The sequence below is a fragment of the Gracilinanus agilis genome, chromosome 2 (genome assembly GCF_016433145.1).
Source record: "Gracilinanus agilis isolate LMUSP501 chromosome 2, AgileGrace, whole genome shotgun sequence".
Classification (NCBI taxonomy): Eukaryota; Metazoa; Chordata; class Mammalia; order Didelphimorphia; family Didelphidae; genus Gracilinanus; species Gracilinanus agilis.
In genome coordinates this window covers 126,128,477-126,147,944 of record NC_058131.1, presented here as the reverse complement: position 1 = coordinate 126,147,944, position 19,468 = coordinate 126,128,477, and the positions used below count along the sequence as shown (strand labels likewise).

The 19,468-nt window shown below is 32.9% G+C and overlaps 1 pseudogene; it reads right to left on the bottom strand.

Annotated features, from left to right (window-relative positions):
- Positions 1-5,584: 5,584 nt before the first annotated feature.
- Positions 5,585-19,468, bottom strand: part of LOC123233369 — a 26,917-nt pseudogene continuing 13,033 nt past the window's right edge.

The window sequence follows — 19,468 nt, the reverse complement described above, 5'->3', positions numbered from 1 at the left end:
CCTAACAGTAAATAAAATTACCTAACTTTCCTTGGAGTCTAGCCTGATTTACAAAAAAACCCTGGTCAATTTCCCTAATGCAAAGGGGTAGGGGGGGATCCTCACTTCCCTTCCTTACCTTCGTTTCTCTTCATTTCCCTCATTTTTCCCTACATCAATAATCAGGCTAAATTTCCTCTAAAATTACAATTTTGTGATCTTTATGTATTCACATCCTGCTGCTTGCACTCAGTTGTATATGACCAATTCCAAAGCCATTCAATTTGGTCCAAAGATGAGGTTACTTTGAATGAAGGGCTGTTTTATTGAATAGACAAATCAGTCCAATGAAATGGCACAGTACCTGTGGAAGCTCCATGAAGATATAACTTGAACTCTCTGCTTCTATTCTCGTTCTTCTGGCTCTATTTTATCCTATGTGTTTTGGTTCCACAAAGTTGCAAGAATGCCTTTGCTGGGAGTAATGGCTAAAGAAAAAACAACCCAGTCATTTTATCTGTCTACAAGATATTTTTTATAAAACTTACATATCTGTTTCTTCATGTAAAATCACTTAGATAATTAGCTTTCCTTCATATATATGAAGGAAAGTTAATTATCGAAATGATTTAATCCTCTGGGCAATCAAAACAAAGCCAAGTGAGGAAATTGTTATGATTCCCTTTACTTGTGCAATCTAATTAGCAGTGCTGGAGTAAGATGTAGAGAAAAGTAGATTACTCATTTTCTATACCTGCTTTAGTTTTTTTTCTGCTTCTTCAAAGGCATTGTTTCACCTCTCCCCATTCCTTTTGAAATTCATCTTTTTCCACCTGTTATCTTCATCTTTCTCTCTCTATCCTTGCTCTCTCATCTCATCTATTATAGTTTCAACCTTCCAATATTCTTCCCTCTCCTGTAATTATAAGAGGAATATTTTCACTGAAGAATAAGTACTTATCATTAGTGCCTAAGAAAGAATTATAGTCTTATTATCACCCTATATGTTCAGTCCCTCAAGACAAAAAAAGGATAAAGAATAGATGAGTAATCCATAGATATATTTTCCTTTATTCTTCCTACAATTCTGTCATTTTGATCCCAGAAGGAGTCAATAGTAAGCAATAGTTCAACTATTTGTTGCTTTCTTCATGTTAACCTACAAACAAATTTGGCCTGTTTGGGTTGTAGCACTCTACTTCTCTGCCACAATGCCAAGAAGAGAAGCCAAAGGCATGACCAAAGACAATCTGAGTCCAACTTCTGCTTCTAAACAACAAAAATATTGTGAGATGTTTGCAGAAGTACTTTAGAAGTATGAAAGAGAAGGGAAAAGAAAACCTGAATGTTTTGTTGAAATCTCAGTAGAAACATGTGATGGAAGTTTAGGTTACTTTACACTTTATTATGGGTACCTAACACTAAGTTACTGTGGCATATGATTAGAAATCTAGTATGATATGCAGCATAAATGTTGAATTAATTAATTTTAATCAGCGATATTGCAATGAATTCCATATGACAGTAAACTCTTTGGCAGAAATTCAATTGTGTGCAGCTCTTCCCAGCACTTATAGATTAGTATTCAAACAATATAACCTCTGTTTGTGCCTCAGAATTCCTCTTCTGCGGTTGCCTAAAATTCTAAAGGAAAACAGTAGAACAATGACTGCAGCTACAAGGGATGGGAATGAGTCTTGGGAAGTGATGGCTCTTCATGTTCATGTGGTCCATCCATCTGCAGAGGGTAACCTCAAGAAAGGCAGACAACTACACCTGAGTTGCTGGTTATGGGTTTGCAAATGCCCAAAGGTCAAAAGTGTCTTACGGTCAGGATAGAGGCCCATCTAAATGGGTTACTACATCTCACTGAATCCTGGATACACATGGAATCCCTGCTTCCTGTAAAGTGTTTCGTATTGTCCAGGAGACTGGGTTGTCATGCCTAAAGGTGCGAGATAAATGACAAGCAGACATATGTTTGTATAATCTTCATTACCTTTAACATAGTTCAATATAATTTCCCCAAATGTTTCATTTATTTTTATTTCAGAGATTGTGACAGTTAGGATTTTGAAGTACAAGTCCGCATCTGTAATCAATTTATGAACCCTCCCCAGTGCAATCCTGAAGAGAGAGAGAGAGAAAGAAAGGGAATTATTTGGAGTAAAAAAGCATTGAAAAACAAGCAGAGTGGAGTAATAGCACATCTGTTTTCGTAAGAAATCATGGAACCTGGCCTTTTTTCAGTGGGGTATTTTACTACCACATGGCTTTAATCCTACATCTGGGCCTGTTGTTTTATGAAATATTTCCCACAGATGATGTCAATTATAATTTTTGTCCCGGTCGTCAATTTACGGACTTTTGGAATAAGACAAAATGAAACAACCAGAAAGAGAACTACTTATGTGGTCTACTCTCTGACAAAATTATAGCTGTGTGATACACATCTAAAATCAATAACTCTGTTAATGATTAGCAGAAAACATTGCTTGGTTTATGAGCAGAGATGTGGCCCACACTCTGCAGATGTTTGGCTCAGAGTTACATTTTTGTTTGCTGTGTATTTACCAGCAGATGTTCAGCAGTTTATTTAATACCTCTTGTATGAGCCAGTAGTAGGTCTAAGTCTGTGCGACATTTATAAGCCATCTGCCAGCAATACAGGTGGAATGCTTTTATGCTTTCCTTCTTCCCCTTTCTTTAGTGATGATCTATCAGAAAAATCAGGAATAATTCTTTATAGAGTTATATGGCTATTAAGACATGGAGCTCTGATCTTGCATGTAAAGATTAAGAAATTTGGATTTCCAACACATGGTCTTTTAGTAGCTCTGTGAATGAAAGAGTTACAATATTCAGGCACTAGCAATCAGCCCAAGGATGGCAAAACCTTTGAGAAGGGGGCAAGATAAGGAGTTTATGTTTATACAGTTTGGAAGAACCAAACTGAGACCTATCCTGTGTAAGGAAGATATGACGGTTCTTTAAAGAGAATCACTCTACCACAATGTGAGTATACTAAATATATACTGAGCCAGATTTTTCCAATGAATTCAACTTCCTGGGGGGAAAGGCATCTGGTAGAGACTCCAAGTCTTTTAATTTATAAACAGTCCTGTGTATAGGCAAAGCCTTTCTAATGTAATATGATTGAAGGGTCTCTTTCTCCTACATAATATTCCCTAATGATCTGTAGCACTATCTGAAATTCCTCCATTACATGGTCTTTCTTCTGTGGATATACCCTTCTATATCCAAGAATAGTCATTCCTTAATTCTGTGAAGTTTGGTCTCTATCCTCTGCAGTCTACTGATACCAAATGTCTTACAGAGCATTTGTTATCTCATAATATACAAATTACTAAATTTTTCTTTTTTTTTCTTTTCTTTCTTTCCTTTTTTTTAAACCCTTACCTTCTGTCTTTGAGTCAATACTCCAAGGCAGAATAGTGATAAGCGTAGGCAATGAGGGTCAAGTGACTTGCCCAGGGTCACACAGCTGTGAAGTTTCTGAGGTCAGATTTGAACCTAGGACTTCCCATCTCTAGGCTTGGTTCTCAATCCACTGAACCACCCAGCTGCCCCCCACTAAATTTTTCTGAGATCATATACTCCTTAAATATCTGTGGCATTTGAAACTTCTGAAATTTAAATATTTTTCATACATTCCCTTCAATGGCAACATATTATCTTTATTTTCCTATATCCATATTCAGTTTTTCTGTCTCCTTATTGACTCTTATACTTTTAAAACCATGGTTTTTAGTAGACTAATCATTGGACTTCAGATCAGGAGACATGAGTTTAAATCCTAACATAAACACTATCTATATGACTGTAGTCCAGTGATTTTAACTTTCTTGTTCCTTAAATTCTTCATATGTAAGATAGTGATAAAAATATTTACTCCTCAAAGATCACATAATCACCAAGTCTTAGAATTGGAAAAGCCTCATTGACCATTTAGTCTATCTTACTCTTCAAAAGGAATTCGCACAATAAAAATATCCAAGTGATATTTAGGCTATATTTGAAGTCTTCCATTGAAGAAGAATTCAGCCTCTCTCAATATAATCCATGCTACTTTTGGACAGCTCTAATTGTTAAAAGGATTTTTGTAACCAAGCCTAAATACACCTCTTTGCTAATGCCAACCTTTCCCGCCCCCAGTACTTTCTCTGTCAAAACATAGCAAGTTAAATCCCTCTTCCACATGATAGTCTTTTATTTTATTAAAAAATAATTTATAGTTCTATTATGTTATCCATTCCTTTATGTTAAGTAAAGCATATCATTGCATTCATACCTTTTAATAAGTCAGCTGTGCCCTCTTCTAACACTTTTCAGTGATAATTATTCTTCACCTTTTCTGAATGTAGAGAATGCTTCTTATGAATGAGTCCCAAACAATAATACATTACTTTGCTTCTACAGGTCACTTGTTAAATGATCCTTTATATACAGTCACTAAGGCTCTCCATTCCCAATGCCCCTTATCAATATCTTCACTTTCTGGTCAAATGGTAGTAAAACAGGTAATTGATTCATTACCTTTATTAGGAGTTACTAATCTCTATTATATGAATTGATCACACAAGTGTTGCCCAGAAAAGGAAACAGTCATATTGATGATACAAGAGGCCTTCCCCTGGGGACAGAGACTTTGGTTAAAAGGAACAAAGAAAAGTTAAGAATCAGTATTTTGGTCTCCATCTGCCAATCCAGGAAAAGTAGAGAACTATATGGGCCCAACAAAGTTATCTTTGACTAAATTTTTGAGGATTCCACATTGTCTTAGGGTATTAAAATTAGATTCCCCTCTTATTCACAGTGGACCTTACAGCTCACTCATTAAGAAAGACTTGAATGCTTATGTTAAAGTACCTAGAATCTCTAAATAGACTTTTTCTGTCTCACCTATAAATGGTCATTCAAGAGCCAGTGGTACACTCAAGAAGGAAAGCCAAACAACTTTCAACAGAATATGCTATGGAGAAAAAGGAGGAAATTGTAACACTGGCTCCTCGTGAAAGAGAAACTCAGCACTCAAACTCAAATGGTAAAAGGCCATGGAGGGTTCCCTGAGAATCTAGGGGAACTAAGAGAAGCAATCAATTTTTCCAGAAAATTTTTGTAACTGAATCCAGGTGCAAGAGAGCATCCTGCAGCCAGGAATGGTATATATGCAATGAAATTACTCCATTTCAAGCAGCTATCACTATAGTTCCTATGTCTTCTTCTCCACTTCTACCTGAAGAAATGGAAAATACTCACCTTACTTCTAATTCTTTCCCATCTAAATATTCCTTTACAAAGGGGTTTCCAAGTGTGGACCTTCTAGCACTCTGTGACTCTCCCAAATTTTATTTCCTTTTCTTTTTCCCTGTAGAGATGCTTTGTAATAATAGTTGAGGACAACACTTATAACCAAACTAATATGAGATGGACAGAATATATTTTAAGGAACAGTTCACACCTGCAGGAGTCATTCCTTTATTGTTCTTGTAGGATCTCCAAAAGTCTCCTTAAGTCACGAAGTGCTAGAAAGCAGCAGAATATTGTAAAGCAGGAAGAGAGTTCAAAAGGAAAGGAACATTCATTAATACAGGAAACAGATTTCTAGGGGAATCTTCATTCCAAGAAGAGAGCTGCTCAATTTCAATTCACAAATATTGAAGTAATGTAGCTCCCAAAAGGTCCACATTTTCTTTTTCAGCTCTTCCAATCTCTGAGCAAGATCATCAAAGTCAGTATCCTCAAATGCTGAGGTGTTGGTAGTAGTAGATCTGGGTGGCAGTGTATCTGGGACAGATGACAACCAAGACAACACAAATTTGCTGAAGGTACTTGTAGTTTTGAAGGTGGGTCTTGAGGAAGCTTTTGGCTTGCGGTCAGGACCAACAACCTGTGCAGAAGAAACATTTTTATCAGCATTAACATCATCAACAGATTCATTTGTTGGAGGTGTTGTTGGTATCTGAAGTGGATGGGATATAGGGAAAGGCCTGATAAGTCCCATTTGGCAATTCTTTAAAATCTGATGGTCCTTTTGGAAGTGGATATGAGAAAGAAAAACTTGGTGATAGCATGGACATGAATAGGATCATGGGAATGGACACTTTTCCATCCAGACCCCCTTCCTCCTCCTCTTCCATGCCTTCTTCTATTTTCACATCTTCTCTGCATCCAACATCACTAAGAACCCTATCAACTCCAGGAGAAGGTTCTGCCATGACCACAGAGACAGGTACATAAAGAACATTTTAATTTTTTGCTATTTCAATCATAATTTTTGTTAGAGCTTCCATACTCAATTTGTGCATTATCCTATAATTCCCAGTTCTAATCTGGTTGGACCTTCATAGCTTTCCATATTTCTTGCTTTACTTTGTACAAAGCTGATATTTTGAACTTGGCCACTTCAGACTGGAGTCAAGGAGCAGCCCAGATCATTGTGGACACCAAATTCAGCCACATTGGAATCTACTTCCTTCATGGACTGGAACAGGACAAATAAGGCTAAGAGCTGGTCACAGTAGAGTTCTAGTATTTCCATGGTTTTTACAAGATAATCTTATAATCTTCTTGAATGTTATACTCAACATGAATCTTTGTCTGTTCATCCTTACCTGCTGCTAGAAAACCTGTAATCTCTTTCCTTGCCTTCTAGGCAAGTTCCATTTTCTTTATTTTCTTTTCCAGTGGTTTGAGGCAATTAATGACCAGACAGAAGTTGACTCAAGCTTTCAGTCTGGAACCCATAGTCCAGCATGATTTTTGCTTCTGGCTAACAGTGGACAGGTCACAGTAATAACTGTGATAGCCCAGCATCCAAAATGGTTCATGCCATTTAAATATTTGAACAAATTATCATGTCCCTCTGAGTCTTATCCTTTTCTGGCTGAGAACTTCCAGGTATACCCCTTAAGGAAATTCTTTAAGAAGAGGCTGGATGAGCTCCCATTAAATATTTTATAGTTAGTTAATTTATATATGAATCAGAGCTGATGGGTACTGAGTCAAAATTATGTGATGTAAATTATACTCTCATGAGATATCCCATAGCATTATTATAATTCAGTTATTATATAATACAAATATATTCTTCAAGCAATACATTTTTCTGTGATAATTTTTATTGTTTCTTCTTCCTTAATCTGACAAAATAGACACTTCTTATAATGTTCTATGCTTAGTCCACTCTTTCCATCCCTACCCCCCACTTCCTTCTCTTATGTTGAAAGGAAGAAAAAGTTATCATTACTAACCATTATACCTACATTTTCAACCATCTCTTCGTTGTCATATCGCAAAATTTTTTGAGATTAAAACTTGAGGGATCTTCTAGTTTGGGGTCAATCAAAGACTTGGAAATTGAACTCCTCATAAACAAATATTTAATGAAAATGAGCAATAAATTAACTATGAAGTATATTTCATTTTTTAGCATGTAACATATGCTTATGCTATTTTTCTTGTATTTTGTTTCACATTTCAGTTTTTTGTTTTATTTTTGTTATTTCCCCTAGTTGTTTTAAAACTTCTTAAAGACAAGGATCATGTCTTATTATTTGTTTCCTCCCTGACAGTGCAGTGGGCTATATATGTTTTTTGACATCATGTATAAAGTATTATATTTACTGGATATATGACTGTGATGTAGCTTGGTAAACTTAAATATGCTAAACAAAGGTAGTATAAAATATGGTAGGTTAAGAAAGTGATAGTGGCATAGTGGATAGAATGTGAAATTAGATTTAGAAAGAAATGGACTTGAATCCCACCTCTAGCATGGACAGTGTGCTCATAGACAAATAAGACTCAGTTTCTTTAAACTGAAATAATAATACCTAGAATACATATTAAACAGGATTATCATGAGGTCCAAGTGATATAATATTTTAAAACATTTTGAAAACTTTTAAGCATCACATATGTGCTCTAATGGTAGGGAATAAGCTAAAATAATACTTTTTCTAGGCAAAATCGATGAATAAAATTGAATGAAGCTCACATTTTACTCAGAATAGTTCCTTAGACTCTGTTTAAAATTAACATAGACTTCTAATAATTATGGCTACCTTATCTTCATACACAGAGCATACTGGAAACTCTAGTTAAAGCAAGACTCCAATAAAAAGGAACACTAACACATTCAGAAAGTGACAATTGGCAACAAAGAAGGACAACACCAATGGCAATAAAAACTTGAAAAAAGTAAACACAAAATTCAACAGCCTAATATTGTTTAGATGTCCAAAACAGAGATTAATTATTCATATTTATGATTTTGACACACTAAAAATTAAAATAAGTTTAGTATACAATGAATTATCTGCTGAACATTTTGAACTGAATCTTCTTTAGACACTACAAATTTAATATGTACAAAAACAGAACTTACTTTATTTTCTCCAAACCCACACATTTAAAAATTTCCTATTTCTGTCAAGGGCACCACCATTCTTTTTTAAAAATTTTTTAAATTTTATTTTTTTATTGATTAATTAAAAATTGTTCATGGTTACATGATTTATGTTCTTTCCCTCCCCTCCTCCCAACCCACTCCCATACCACCATTCTTGAAATAACCCAGGTTTATAACTTTGGACTCATCATTGGTCCCTTACTTTCCCATGGTTGCTAAATCTCATCAATTCTACCTTCACAATATTTGTCACTTCTAACTCCTTCTCTCTACTCTAATACCCACCACTGTTTCAGATCCTCTTCACCTCTACTGATTATGCAATTATCTCCTAATTATTCTCCCTGCCATCAATATGTTCACTCTCTAATTCATCCTCTACTCAAATGACAAACTGATATTACTAAAATATGGGTCTGACCATGTTATTCCCAAGATTAACCAACTATGGCGATTTCAAGTGTTTTTGAATAAAATTTAAATTATTTATGTATTTTTCTCAACCTGATCCTCATTACTCTCTTCTACTCATTCTTCATGTAGCAATGTTTTCCTTGTTGCTTTTTCTTATTCATTATATTCCATTATCAATTTCCTAGACAAACACAAAAAATCCTTTCCTATTCCCATTTCTTAGAACTTAAGATTGTTCTAAATTTTTCTAAAGTGCTATCTATATATGAGTCATTTCCTGATCTTCCCACAGATGGCATTCCCTCCATAAATTATAAAAATTGGCATAAATTCATTTTTTGTATATTTATATGTGTACATTTTGTCTACCCTAATGCAATGTAAGCTCTGTGAGGGCAGAAATTGTTTCATTTAATTATTTGGTATTTGGACTGTCATAGCCAGGGATAACAGCCACTTAATAAAGATATATTAATTTATTTCCTGAGTAAAGGATTGGAAGTATATAATATATTAAAATATTTTGGTGAGGGGTAGAATCAAGATAACAGAATATAAGTAGCAATATGGTTGAACTATCCCAATATTACCTTCTGAAAAATTATCAAATAATGACTCAAGTCAAATTTCAAAATAGTCAAGGCAAAAAAGGGTCAAGGTGATATATTTTTCCAAGCCTAGAAAAATGTCTAACGTTGGCAAGAGAGGTCTGTGATACTATGGAGGAGGCCTGACAAAAGCACACCCATGCTGTAGCAGCACCAATAGCAGCCCTTGGAGGAGGCAACAGCATCAGCTTTGGGACCCAGGCTAGACATAGGAAAAAAGTCAGACAACTGGTCAGAGATTACAGGTGACTCTTTGCTGACACTGATTACCAACTATATTATCCATATGCAGTTCTTGGTTGCAGTTCTAGGACAGAGAGGAGCACTTGTGATTGGTCACAAGGCTAATTGAGTTACAGTTCCGAGGTAGGGAGGAATACTAGCAATCATGGGTATAGGAGAGAAAGGGACTTGATCACAGTTTTAGAGCCAATAAGAGTAATAATATTTGACGATACAGGTGAACAGGAGTCCTTTTTAAAGACCAGAGCTCAATCAGCAATGTGAGAACTCAGAAAAAATCCAAGGCACTCATGGCAAAAAATGGCTATCCATTGCTAGAGCAAATTGAAACATATGCCATTCGTCACTTTATTTCCTATATGATTTTTTTCTCTAGCATAATTGATAAGTATCTTCTTTCACAACATAATGAACATGCATGGAATAATAATACTTGTACAACTTATATCATATTACCTATCATCTTGGAAAAGGGAGAGGGATAGGCAGGATGGATAAAACATGAAGTAAAAAATATTAGAAAACAAATATTAAAAATTATACCAATATGTAATCTGAGAAAAAATCAAAACATAAAAGAACCAGAGCTCAGATTAGAAAAGCAATGATCCCACCTCTATCCACTTGAAACCTAAGCACAGAAAATTCAGAGCCCCAGATCTAATTCTGAAAAGAAGAGCACATACAGAAAAAACACTGAAGCTTAATCTATTCCCAAATCCCAAGTAAGGAGGGCCTAACTTCAATATAAAGTTCAAAGTCAAGAAATGGGCTGGTAAAATGAGCAAAGAGCAAAAAAGTAAAAACTTTACTATAAAAGTTCCCATTGTGTTAGGGAAGACTGCATGTCAAAATCAGAAAAAGAAAACAGTATAAAAACAGCTACAACCAAAACCTAAAAGAAAAGTTCTAATTAGACCCAAGCTAATTAAAAACAACTAGAAGTGTTAAAGAAAGAGATGAGTGGTAGAGAAAAAAATTATAAAAGAAATAATAATGATACAAGGAAATTATGAAAAGATAAATAATAGTTTGGTAAAAGAGGCATAAAAATACTGAAAAACCCCCACCATATTAAAAATATAATTAGTCTAATGACAAAATAAAAAAACTCTTTAAAAAGAAGAATTGGTCAAATGGACACAAAAGCTCACTGAAGAAAATAATTCCTTAAAAATTAAAACTGAGCAAATGGAATCTGATGACTCTATGAGACATCAAGAAACAATCAAACAAAATAAAAAGAATAAAGAAGAGGAAAATATGAAGTAGCTCATTAGAAAAACAACTAACTTGGAAAACAGATTGAGGAGTGAAAATTTAAGAATTATTGGACTACCTGAAAGATGTGATAAAGAAAGAGCCTAAACCTTATATAATAAGAAATTATCAAGAAAAACTGTCCTGATTTCTTAGATCCAAAGGAGAAAATAAATATTCAAAGGATCCACCAATCACAAACTGAAAATGAAAACTTCTGGGAATCTTACAGCCAAATTCCATAGCTCAAAGAACAAGGAGAAAATATTGCAAGCAGCCAGAAAAACGGTGTAAATGTCATGGATCCATAGGCATTATAACACAAGATTTAATAGGTACTACATTAATGGAGCAGAGGACTTGTAATATGATATTCAGGAAGGCAAAGGAGCTAGGATTACAACCAAGGATAATATTTTGAGAAAAAAAAAGAATATAATACTTAAGTGAGAAAAATGGGTTTTTAATGAAATAGAAAACTTTCAAACATTTCTGATAAGACTAAAGTTGAATAGAAAATTTGTGATTCAACACGACACTCAAAATTAGAATTAAAAAGTAAACATGAAAGAGAAATCAAAAGGGCTTAATATATTTAAATGGTTTACACTGCTCTGTGGGAAGGTAATACTTGTAACTCTTAAGAACTTCATCATTATTAAAATATTTAGAAGGAGTCAGCAAAGACCAAAGACATAAATGTGAGTAGATTATGCTGGAATGATTTCCATAATAACTGGAAAAGTGACTAAAAGAAATGTATTGGAAGCTCTAGGAAGAGAGAGATAAAATGGGAAGACTTTTCTCATAGAAAAGAGGCATGAAAGGATGAACTTTTATAATGGAAAGGAATAGAGGAGATGACCAGTATTTAAGCCTCATTGTCATCAGAATTGGTTGAAATTTGGAAGAATGTTTGTTTTTTAAAAAAGGTAAATTATAAATTTGACATGTTTCAAAAATTCCCCATATATTTAATTCTTCCTGAATCTAAATTCTTTTATGTGTATTTTTTTAAAAAAATGCTCTAATATCAATATTTTCCTTTTTTTGCCTTTTTTGGGTATATTATCCTTAGCTCCTTTCTCTACTCATAATCATTCCCAACAAATACAAGAAGAAAAATTAAATTACACTAACAAGTATAGTAAAAAATTAACAAAAACACACAAAATTTCCCTGGGCTTGAATTCATATTTTGCATCTTGAGTGCTTCACCTATTTTTAGCTAGGTTATGTTGCATGCTTATTTATCAATCTTCTGAGTAATGGTTTAGCATTAAATCAGTAAGAGTTCTTAAGCCTTTCAAAGTTTATTTTGTTTATGTTGTAATTGTTATTGTATAAACATTTTTTCTAGTTCTGGTGACTTCAAGAAGTTATCAATTATTAATTATGCAGTATCAGTTCATATGAATAATTTGTTTAGCAGCTCCTAACTTTATGCTAACTTCCTTTCTCTCATTTCCTATCTACAATGTAAAGAATATTTCTACAAACATTTGTAAGATGTTTGACAGTGTCAAATTGCTTTCCAGAATGAATAGATCTATGCGTAACAGTGGACAACAATGTGACTGTTCACAATCCATAAAGCAATGATCATTTTCCTTTTTTTGATCACCTTTGCCAACCTGAGAAGTGAAAACTTAGAATTCTTTTGATTTGCATTTTTCTAACTATTAGTGACTTATAATATTTTTATATTCTTAATGATTGCTTGTATTTCATTCTGTGATAATTGTTTATATATTTGACCATTGAATATTGCAGAATGGCTACCATTTATATGTATATATGTGTATATGATATATATATATATGTCTTAGATGTCAGAATTTTTTGGAGTAGTTTCTTGCATATACCTTCCCACCTGCCCCCAGTTTAATATTTTCCTTTTAAATTTAACTTACTGATTTTGTTTGTGCAAAAACTATACAATTATATAAATTTTGAATTATTTTCTTCTACCATCTCTATCATTTAGATGGTTTTAATCTCTTCCTAGATTGAGTTGCAAAAGACATTTTCTTCTTTGCTTCATAAAACTTATTTATAACCTTTTATAACTAGTTTATGTATCATTTTGGAACTTTTCTTGGTATTTGAATTATTAGTCTATGCCTAATTCCTGCCAGGTTACTTATCAGTTTTTGCAGCAGTTTTAAAAATAACATTGTTGTTTGCATTTAGTGGGAATATTTTTGTTCATTTGCTTCTGTATTTTATGTACCACATCTTTTCCAATGATTTAGTAGCCTTTTTGTAACCACTAACATCATTTTGATAATTACATCTTTGTATTACAGTATAATTTATAATTTAGTAATTCTATTCCTTTTCCTTTTCCATTTAATTTCATTCCCTCAGAAAATCTTGACCTATTGTTCTTTCAGGTAAATGTTATCTTATTTTTCTAGTTTTTTTTAAAAAAATATTCGTTAGGTAGTCAGATCATTACAGCATGGAATATGTGATTATTCTAAGTGAAATTGTTCTTTATATGCTTTTCTGCTGTTGTTTGTTGCTAATGTACAAGAGACTAATCATTTCTCTGGTTTATAGCACTCTCTTTAACTGAAGTTACTATCGCCATTAATTCTTAGCTAACTAATTAGGATTGCAAAGGTGATATTTTTTTCTTTTGCTTAAACACATTTACTTGATTTCTTATTTTATATAATTGTTTTAGGAATCATTTTTGAAAATGAAAATCTATGCTTTATTCCTGACCATATTAGAAGTGAAACTTTTTTTATTTCCACTAAACACAGTTTTAATTCTTGATTTTAGAAAAATAAAATTTTCTGAATTGAAGAAAGAACTATTTGTTCCATTTATAGTGTTCACTAAAAATATGATATTGTTCTTAAAATGAACATAGATCTTCTCTGTTGCCATTATAGCTATCAGTAGTGGATTCTTTCTCCTTTACTTGCTCTTTTTTAAAACATTTTTGGTAGAAATAAAATCACAATAAAGAAAGTTTTTAATGGAGGGATAGTTTTCAGATACATTTGGGGGGCAAAAAAGTGAGTTAATATAATTGGTTTTGTATATACTCAAAGGAAACAAAATATGTATTTCTTAAACTGTTTGTTATCTTATTTTGCAATATTATAAACAAATATTTTTAAAAGAACCCTCTGAAAAAATTATTTATGTTCCAATATTTATTTTAGAGACTGAAGAGTTAGAGATTTTGACAAGAAATACATGTGTAATATTTCAAATTAGGTTGATGGGTTCATGGTAAAAGATGTTTAAAGAAAAAGAAATGAGGGAGAATAGAAAGTTTTGAATGAAAAATAATCCTTAAGCTTTACGTTTTGAAGATTTTATTTGAGAAAATAATTGTGTAGTCATTGAAAATGGGAAGCACAAAACAACATCACAGAAATGGAATAGATAATATTTTTATCATCTAGGAACGTATCTTTAGTTCAATTTTCTCTGTATACAATATGACCAAACTGTCAAGAGCAAGAATAGAGTTAGTAAAATGAAATTGTAACTAGGAGAAAGGATAGAAATTTTGAAAATATGTTATAGACGGAAAAAATGTAATAGGTACAACTCTATGAGCTATTTAAGAAGGGAATGAAAATGGGAATGGGATAACAAGAGTGATATTAATTGTAACAATTTTTATCTATAAGTATAGTTAATTAGTTGCCTAAATTAAAAATAAATAACCCAGAAAACCTTGATGCCTTACTCATCAAAACAATTCTTTTTCCAAATAAAGATGGTAGAACACATAAATGCTAGTTTTGAATATAAATTGTAATTTATATTTATTATTATTTATATTTGTTTGTAAATATAAATGCAATCTCAACCAGGAAAGTTTTTTTTTCTACCTCTATCCTATAGCATGTATTTAGAATTGAAGGTACTGAATGGTAGGAGTCAGTCAAAGTTGAGATTTGGCAAGGCATGATCAGCATTAATGTAAGGCAAGAAAATTAATCATGGAGGAAGGAGAAGAATAGAATTGATTCCCCAGTGGATTAAGAATTCAGAAAAGGATGGAGGGTTTAATCAGAGCATAAGTAATTACTCGGAGAAGAGTAGACAGTCATGATTTAACAATTTTTCAAATTATTTATTTATTTAGAATTTTTGTCTGTGGTTACATTATTCATGCTCTTTCCCTCCTCATTTTCTTCCCTCATCCCAGAGGTGATGAGCAATTCCCCTGGGTTATAAATGCATCATTGTTCAAAATCTATTTCTATATTATTAATATTTGCAATAGAGTGATAATTTAGAGCCAAAATCCCCAATCATGTACCCATCGAACCATATGGTCAATCATATGTTTTTCTTCTGTGCTTCTACTCCCACAGTTCATTCTCTGATGCATTCTGTCTCAAATATCCCACAGAATTGTCCTGGATCATTGCATTGCTGCTAGTAGAAAAGTCTATTACATTTTATTGTGCCACAGTGTATCAATCTCTGTGTACAATGTTCTTTTGGTTCTGCTTTTTCACTCTGCATCATTTCCTGGAGATCTTTCCAGTTTACAGGGGAATCTTCCAGTTCATCATTCCTTATAGCACACTACTATTCCATCACTATCAGATATCTCAATTTGTTAAGCCATCCCCAATCAAGGGACATGTTCATTTTCCAATTTTCTTTTGTCATGATAAAAAGTGCAGCTACAAATATTTTTGTGCAAGTATTTTCCTTATTATTTCTTTGGGGTACAATACCAGCAGTGGTATTGCTGGATCAAAGGGCATGTAGTCTATAAAGCCCTTTGGGCATAATTCCAAATTGCCTTCCAGAATGGTTGGATCAATTCACAACTCCACTAGCAATGCATTAGTGTCCCAATTTTACCACATCCCCTCCAACATTTTTTATTTTCCTTTTCTATCATATTGGCCAATCTAAGTGTGAGGTGGTACCTCATAATTGTTTTTATTTGCTTTTCTCTAATTAGAAGGGATTTAGAATACTTTTTCATGTGCTTATTGATAGTTTTAATTTCTTCATCTGAAAACTGTCTATTCACATCCCTTGACCATTTTTCAATTAGGGAATGGTTTGATTCTTTTGTGAATTTGACTTAGTTCTTTATATATTTGGGAAATTTAACCTTTGTCAGAGAATTTTGTTATAAAAATTTCCCTCATTTTATTGCTTTCCTTCTCATTTTGGTTGCACTGATTTTGTTTGTACAAAAATTAATTTAGTATTATCATAATAATTTATTTCATATTTTGTAATGTTCTCTATTTCTTGTTTGGACTTAAATTCCTTCCTTTCCCATAAATCTGACAGGTATATTATTCTATGTTCACTTAATTTATTTATGATTTCAATTTTTATATTTGTCATTTGCCTATTTTGAATTTATTTTGGTATAGGGTGTGAGACATTGATATAAACCTAATTTTTCCCATATTATTTTCCAGTTTTTTCAGCAGTTTTGTCAAATAATGAGTTCTTGTCCAAAAATCTGAGATCTTTGGGTTTATCAAATAGTAGCTTGCTCAGATCATTTACTCCACTCAAGAATAAACAGTTACAAAGATGGAAGATCTCATTTATTTTTCATGTTGATTATGAAAAAAACCCCACCATATTCAATAGAGAAAATGTTAATTTTAAGAATCTCTTCCAACAATGTGTCATTCATTTATACATTAAAACAATTAAGAATAACTTAAAAATAAAACAAGACAAATAACTATGAAAATGTTTTGATAACATATATATGAGGCAAAATAAGTTGCATGGCTTTTACTAGATTTTTGTTTCATTTTAATGACAAACTTTTACAGATTTATCTTACTTCATGAGAGATCTCTTACAACAAAGTAAGTCAATTAAATAAAACCAATAAGGTAATTTCATCTTAAAGTACATCCAAAAATTTCATAGCTATGGCACCTTCCATTTCTCTATTAAAAATGAATAGAAATGAAATCTATTTTATCTTTCCTTTCATTCCTTATCCCATTGAAGAAAATTTTTTTCTTATAATATATACGCAAAATTAAGCAATTTAAATTTTTTCAGTGGCAATTTTGTCATAAAATGTGTGTATATAAATGTTTTATTCCATGTTCTAAAAATAATCATGTCTCTGTGATTGATAGCCTGCATCATCAACACATTTGCTAATGTGAAGAAAGACATCCAGAATAGCCATGAAATTGAAGAGCCATTTGCCTTCAATAGAAAAGTTCTTCAGATGGTCTTATTCATCAGTGAAATTGTGCTGGTTGCATCTAAACCAGAAACACTACAGCATCTCCTGGAAGAGAACGGTATGTAACCTTTCAAAAGAATATCCATGTATAAACAGAAGATCAGATAGATAACAAATGTCTGTCATTTAGATCATGACATGCATCTGACCTCTCCTGGGAGAACACAGAGAATATTCAGAAAAGAAGGACAGAAATGAATGATGATCAACATTGTTGGAGGGAACAACCAAATCCGATGCCCATTGCACTCAAGGAACAAAAGACTGGTAATCATTATCCTGTGAAGAAGTGACACTAGACACTGTTCTGGAGAAAGAAAATATGGCTTTTTTCTGAGCTGTGTTTAATTTATCATAACTGAAATCAGCAAAGTTTTTCAGACGTAATATCTTATGTTATATAAATCTCTTAAGAGATATCCTAAAGATTAGAAGTTAATTTACTTATATATATTCAACCAAGAAGGAAATAGAGTGACATTAACAAAAAAAAAACCTTTGCACATATCCTTTTATTTAGGGTACATTAAGTTGGTCACAAGTGAAGTTTGTCAAGTGCCCGAGTCTTTTGCCAAATGTCTCGAGGCTGGCAAAACCAAAATCTATTTTCCCCTTTTTTAATTTTTCCTTAATTTTGAAACCCAAGTAAATCCCAGGGAAATTTGATCCATATGTTACTAGTTCGTTTACACTTAACTCATCAAAATGTTCTTTTGTAAGAACTGTTTAATGTCCAAGATGCCTTTTTTAGTCATTTTTCTTAGAAATAGGAAGTTTTTTTTTAAGAGTGAAGTTGGAATCCCCCAAAGACTGAATTCAATCCCAAATTCTTAACCACTGGAATTGCAGGGGACTTTTGACACTCAGAACAAAACATTTTCTGAACTGAAATAACTTCATAACAGTCTTTTGGTTTGGAATGTTGCTATACACAGTTAAGATTCCTAATTGATTGTCATATATTTTAATAGAGGTCATGTATTATTCCCAATTTACTAGAACTACCTCTACAAGGGGAAAATGAAGAGATATATACATGTATATGTATATATATATATATAAGCTTTGTCTTCAGTATTTGACCTTCCAGGAAATGGTATGAATTAATTTTTAAGGTATTTACTGATTCAATCTCCTTGATGTCCAAGGGACTCTCAAAGGAGAATGTGGTAATGTGGTAGAACAAAATTATGTCCCTGGTATTGAGAAACAGGAAAAAGTCTGTGTAATAGGCTTTTTGTGTTTTTATTTTTGGGGGAGATATGTTATAATGGTATTATAACATAGATATATTATAATACCATTACTGCCCAACCATGAAGTGACCTCTCCCCATCTGACCTCTCCTTACATGACTTTATTCCTTTCTTAGCACATTCTCCTTTGTTATCGTTTATTTGTTGGCATAACTTGCCTCCCCTTATGACCTTTCATACTTATTTTTATATCTTCCAAAATAATAACCCCCTCCATACTAAAAAGCAGAGACATCACCTTACTGACAAAGGTCCCTATAATCCAAGTTTTGTTTTTTCCAATAGCACTGTATGGTTGTGAAAGTGGACTATACTGAAAGCTGAGCACCACAGAATTGACATTTTCAAACTGTGGTGCTGTAGAAAACTTAGTCCCTTAGACAGCAAGAAGATTGAATCAGCCAAGTACTTAAAAAATTAATTCATATTCTTCACTAGAAGGTCAAATACTGAAGTCAAAGCTCAAATATGTTGATAAAATAAAGAGAAGAAAAGACTCATCACAAAAGACCCTGATTTTGGGAAATATTGAAAGCAAAAGGAAAAGGGGACTTCCAGTTAAGATGGCGGCAGAATAAGGAGCACCATAATAGTGGGAGATCTAAATATTCCTCTTTCAGATCTGGATAAATCAAACCAAAAATTAATGAGAAAGAGGTAAGAGAGGTGAATGAAGTCCTAGAAAAATTAGATTTAATTGATATGTGGAGAAAAATAAATAGGGACAAAAAGGAATACACCTTCTTTTCAGCTGCACATGGTACGTTCACAAAGATTGACTATGTAATAGGGCATAGAATCATTGCAAACAAATGCAAAAGAGCAGATATAATGAATGTAACCTTCTCAGATCATAATGCAATAAAAATAATAATTAGTAAGGGCACCTGGACAGGCAAATCAAAAACCAATTGGAAATTAAACAATATGATTCTCCAAAACCAATTTGTCAAAGAAGAAATCATAGAAACAATCAACAATTTCATTGAAGAGAATGACAATGATGAGACATCCTACCAAACTCTGTGGGATGCAGCCAAGG